This window comes from Dreissena polymorpha, chromosome 7 (genome assembly GCF_020536995.1).
Source record: "Dreissena polymorpha isolate Duluth1 chromosome 7, UMN_Dpol_1.0, whole genome shotgun sequence".
Lineage (NCBI taxonomy): Eukaryota > Metazoa > Mollusca > Bivalvia > Myida > Dreissenidae > Dreissena > Dreissena polymorpha.
This window is the reverse complement of record NC_068361.1, coordinates 26344034-26350489: the sequence shown is the minus strand read 5'-3', so window position 1 is coordinate 26350489 and position 6456 is coordinate 26344034.

Here is a 6456-nt window from a genome sequence, read left to right as displayed (position 1 = left end):
AATTAAAGTTGGTCAACGCACCTGCGTCCTCTGCTTGTGTTTATACAGCTTACACTCCTTGCAAGGCAAATGGGTACAGTTGTTTGCATTTAGTATCACACATAGGTAATGCGTTTCCAAAGTGTAACAGACGCAAATATGTTACATTTAAATTGGCATGATATACAGTTCTATAAGTATAACAATTGGAAAAAAATGATTAAATTGTGCATACGAGCATTACACATGGAAAGTCATGGGCCTACGTTAATTCCAAAAGCATTACAGTACAAAAATGTCACGGTATTTTTACCGTATACGTAGCGATTTTTACTGAATATTCCGGTTAGAATTCGTTTACAGTGTATTCGAACAGATTCTAACCTGATGGATGTTAATGACATTACGATGTGATCCATTATCCATTTTTCTTACGCAAGCGTCAAAAACAAGGCAATACAATGCGCTGTCTTTAAAAGATAATTCTACAGCGCAGCACCGTGAAATAAGCATATACATTGTTTATCCAAAACAGCGACATGACTCCCCACGTATTCACAAACGGCACACGATGTTTTGATATTGCATTTGTAAGTTTTTGAGTGCTGTTTCTTTTGATAATAGGAAGATAGAACGGTAATAACGACGAAATCACATATTGTGACCATAGCCATTAGGATTCGTTTTATATTCTGGAAGACGCGCGGTAAATTGATAAAACAAAATAACTTGCTAAGATATTCTAAATCCGGTCATACACACATCCGTCACACACACGTGCGGAGTTACGCAAGTATTAAACAATACTTTACGAGCAAACACGCAGAAAACAAATATATAAATTAGGTAACGTATTAACTTGCAAATACTTACCCTGTTAGGATATATACATCGCAATTGATTGTTCATGGCAAAAGAGCATGTGTGTCACATTACAAACGCCAGCCATTTGGTTTATTTCGGACCGGCGTCCATGCAAATAAAATTGTGTAAAACGTTTTTTAGCTGTCAAAAGCTTATTGTGTGGCATGTTCAGTTACTGTTAACATCTTAACATAAAATACTGTGTTAAGGCAATGTGTGATTTTGGAAGGTACTTCAAATGATGATATTTAGTGCAGGAAAAATTAATTACTTTACAAGTAGAAGTGATAGTTTTAATTAAAAATGAAGCTTAATACAATTATTTGTTTTTACTGAAACAAGCTTAAGGTTTCATTCCTAATTTAACTTTCAATTTTATTTAAAAACCTTATGAACACGTATCCGTAGCTGCGAAAACTACGCCATTTAGAAACATAACAAAACAAATATTATCTCAAAAAGCATTAGAGAAAGATTTGCCATTTACAACAGATGAGGGAAAAGGTAGTCGAGTTGTTATTCGATTCTCATATATTATCTTAGCTTTTTAAACTTTAATATATTTCTTCATAAACTCTTTGTATTTATTTTTTAAATCATAAATTAATTCATAATTATGTTATTATTATAGAGCTCGACAGTTACGTGGTTAACAACTTGCAATGAAAGGCATTTATTGACCCACTTCAAAAAAGCCCCAATAGTTAGTAACTGCCTTCAGGCTTGCGTTGATAAAATGATGACTAATTGACACGAGTGCCTAATACTTAAATAAGGTAAAAACGATTAATTTTACAATAATGATACTGTCAGGAAGAAAGTAAATTGATAAACAATATTGATTCTGCAAGGAAGTTGTAAGTAGTAAGGAGGTGCTCATTAAAACATTCAAACTGCAAAATTCTAATATCTATCGATGTAAGGTTATCATTCAATGTAACGTCAACTAAATGTCAATATTTGTTAATACCCAACGGGAGAGTTTATCCATGATTAAAACACCACGCCATTCAAGCTACTTCTTATGATGTGATAAACAAACCAACATATATTAACATGAATGCTTAACAAATATCACAGTGAACGTCATTAGATACGGTAAGTTGTGGACTTCGAACTTGTTGTTGTGTTTCCAATCACTATGACACATGTTGTTTTTTCAATTTGCCTACATAACACAAACAGGAAGACATTTATATTATTTGTTTCACAGACGGTTTTGAGGATTTGTGTGCAGGAACACAATTGAATGCAATGAAACTATGCGACTATATAGTGTATTCTTAAAATAATAATTCACTTAATATTTCGATTTGGAAGATTATACGCAGTCACCTTTATCCCTAAACACCACAATGTAACTGCTATTTCATTAAATGATGTAACAAATTATACTGAAAGATTTGATATGCTTATGATACATATAGTTACTTTTCCAATTAAATTAACTCTCAAAACAGTTTATACGCTCAGCCGACCTGGCGATTAAGAACAGTATCCTCAATTTAGAATGTTAAATCCTTAATTTCGCAATAATTCTCCGATACTGAACTCGCACAATGCGATTGCACAAGACGATAACCATACAAAGTAGTGCTTATAGGAATTGAATCGTGCTGCTGGGACGTTTTATTACGCAGACAATTTTAACGGTAATATAAGTTCTTATGTAAAGTAAGAAGAATTAAATTATATCATGTATACCATTCATGCGTTCAATAATAAGGCGAAACAGGCATCAACTTCCTAAAAAGCAGATTGTTGGCGTCTGAATGAAATGATCCAAATACGACGCAAACAAGAGAGAAAACTCATCGGATATTTTTTAAATCCGGCAAATCCTACGTCTTTACTTAATCGTGTTCCTATATAAGCGATCCAGCAGTTGTCCGGAGTTTGTTTTTAGCTTTGATTCTTTTCACACAAGTATTATTTGTTTGAAACTTTAAAACAATTGTTGTAAGTTGAAATAACGTGTTTATAAGTTGATAACCGTTGCAATAATGCATTTTTTGTGATACTATTATTACCTCTTTTTAGCACAGGAAACTCGAAAACATGTGTGCAATCAAATCGAACTTAAAATAAATCCGTACAAATGCGTTCATTATGTATTTGCTTATGAACATTACAAACACGTTTGGTTTATTAAAAAAAAGAAACAGCACAAAATAGATCAAAATACATATGAATGCTGAACAATGGTCAGAAATAGGAAAATGCAAAATGCAAGTAGAATATTTTACCATGGTGGTAGCCATAGAGTGTTTTTTCATGCAAATGATACGGCGACCCTTAAAGCCACACACCTTGAAATGTAATACATGTTAATCAATACACATAGATGCATATTTCGACAAACGCGATTATTTTTAAGCTTTAAGCGAAAAAAGACGGATTTCTACCAAATTACCACCAGAAAGATACTAATTGAGATTGATCTATAGCCTAGTTAGCAAGTAATTGATTATATTTCAAACGGTACCGCTTTAAAACCGAAAGTAGGATTTCTAGACGTATACGTCTATTTCGAAAAACGCGATTATTTTTAAGTTTTAAAACGCAAAAGAAACGGATTTCAACCTTGTAACCACCAGATATATTCTTATTGGCATAGATGAAATATGTTTCTTATTTATAATTCAATTTACTAAGCCATGTATTTCATTTCAAGGTGTGTGGCTTAAATGGAGGTTTAGTAATGCATTCGTACATTCCGCGAGTTTTATAATTGACTGTAATTTGTACAAAAAACATTTGCGGTGATATGGAGAAGAAATAAATCCCAATAAATGCAAAAATGGTACCCATCTTCGTGGTTTATAATCTTCGAAAATACACCATGTTGCCATAAAAGTTATATTTGTAAATAACCGATATAATTATTTTATTGCCGTAACGATCCTTTAATGTATGTATACTGGTTAAAATTGTATTGAGTCAACTAACTTTTGTGCCGTATGGTGTCTGGATCAAAGCTGTTTTGGACGATGTGTTTATTTCTGTCTGTTTCAGTATATATGTATGTGACAATAATTATTATTTAAAGTCTTGATATTGTCATTTATCAACAGAGTATACCGTATATTTGCTATTAATCTGTGTATGTTTCTAAGTCGTTAAAATATTTCTGTTGTATCATCTAGTTTATATTTATACTCTTAGTTCCTTTACTTCGGTCGTGTACCTTAAATGTCAGCATTGGCACAATAGTTGTGAAGAGTCATCGATTTTCCCATTTCCGAACCGGAAATACCATGCAATATATATTCCTATTCATATCCGGATTTATTCTCGACTTGTGGGCATTGATATATAAGAACATGAATAATGTGCGATAATACGAAAAGGAAGAACAATAATAAATAGTGGTGTGTGGATATTTGATGCACAGTTTTTGTTACAATCTTTGAATTCTCAAAAATTCTTTAGCCTGGTTTAATAATAATTGGCTTTAGTAACTTATTACTATCAATTACTATCAAATTGCTAATTTAAAGTCAACGTTGTTGTATAACTGAATTTTGTGTTATCTGTTTCAATATAACTTTCAGATAAAGTTTCTATTTTTTATGAACTTTCGCAAACTTTATGATCATATGAAAGAAATGAACATTAATTCTGTTAAAAAGGCTGATGCATTTTTGACAAAACTTCTCCAAGTCGTTGCCTGTAAATTAACCCTTGCAGAACACTTGATATCCAATGTAGATGTCTTGAAGAGTACATTTATAGGCAGCCGAATAAAGTCTGATTTTCACGAATCAATGTTCATAATGTGTCTTGAAGCTTACATGCAGGTACACTCAAACTTTAAGTTAAATCACACATAATCTAAATTCAAACATTGATTCTTTCTCTTCAAAATGAATTGATCTGACAGCAAAATACCCTCATTTTTGACACAATAGCCATGTAAACAAATATTAAAATGTATATAATTATTAAGATGACTTCGAACAAAGTTTAGCATTATCACTATTTATAAAAGCGGATAATTGAGACATAAATGTAAATATGTGTCTGGATAGCATTAACCGAATCTACTGAACGTATCTCTGTCTACGTACATATTAAACACAAATCAAACATGTAATCTTAAAATATCACAGCACAAAAAAAAAATAATCTTAGCTCGTCGTTGTATAATTGTCGTGAATCGTTAAAATGCATTTAAATTGATTGCTTTGAGATTTGATTATGACTTTTGTGTATGACTTAAAACCGTTTTTCTGTTGTTTACGAATGTATTTTGATCATTCAATAGTTTTATTTCCCACAAAACAGGAAATCCCGGCCGATTCCATTTTACATGCTAACGAAGAAAGCCCATTGTACTCATCGTTACTTCCTTTATAAACAATTTAGTTAATCACAATTATCTTCATGACAACATAATCTTGCTTTGATAGCAGACGTTACGTAATTAAACAACAGAATGTGGTGTACAAATCAATCGGGACTCTATTTAAATGTCAGCAAACAATATACGACGTCTAAGTATTGCAATTCCAAATAGCGATAAATGATATGTAACGTTTTGTAATTTAAATAAGCTTGTAACCCGTCAAAAGTAAGCGCATTCAATTAACCGGAACTTTGAAAATGTAAAAACATCTAACAACATTAGAGAAATGTGTCTGTACTTTAAAGCATTATTGTCGCTTATACATATTTCACCAACATTAATCATGGAACTTCTATTTTCATTCTTTACAGATCGGGCACTAACTTTAGTAAAACAACAAGGAAGAGCGATACCCCAGGCTGGTTATATGTAATTGACATTAAAAGGTCACTAGGTCCATTAAAACTCGTTGTGTTATTATTACTAAGTACTATATTAATGACTTTCATATACAATACACAATTAAACATATGATACAAATATTTTACACAACATAAACTGTTTAAATATGTCAAGTAGTTATGTCAGGCTAATGATTAGCCATTCAGTAATAAATCAGGTTAATACTCTTGTCTTTTTCCTATTTTATGCACAAGATGTTAACTCGTTGCTTGTGTAACTGTATAAAAATCATCTCTTACGTTGCTATATAGTTTATTTTGGTATTTTACATATGTATGTAACCGTATTTTCGACATTACCGTATTCAATATTTTGTGGACACAGGCCCTCTACCCACAACGCCATGGTTTCATGAAATCGTATGGATTTTCTTAAATAATTTATTGCGGCTTCTCGTTTATCCTGTGAGAGTCCATTTAGATACAAATGACACATATCGCATCCAAGCGGTTAAGAAGACTAGTTCGAAATATATTACTTTAACGAATTATGTGCTTTCTGTGTAGTACAAGCACTATATATCTGCTGAGTGGAATACTGTCGTCATTATGCTTGTTTTTAAATGAATAATGTATTAGTTGTTGTTCATGTATAAAACAATTTGAAGTTTCCGTTGTTTGTTTTTCTAAGATTGCTGTAATTTACACTGATTATTTAGGTAAAAAGTAGGCCCTAATGTATTTGTAAAACGTAACAATTTTTGGTTGACGTTCGTTTATTGTCAATGTCATTTAAGAGGCAATGGTTGTATAAAGTTCTACAGTAAATGCTTAAAAACTGAATACCCTTTTAGAATGGAGTAA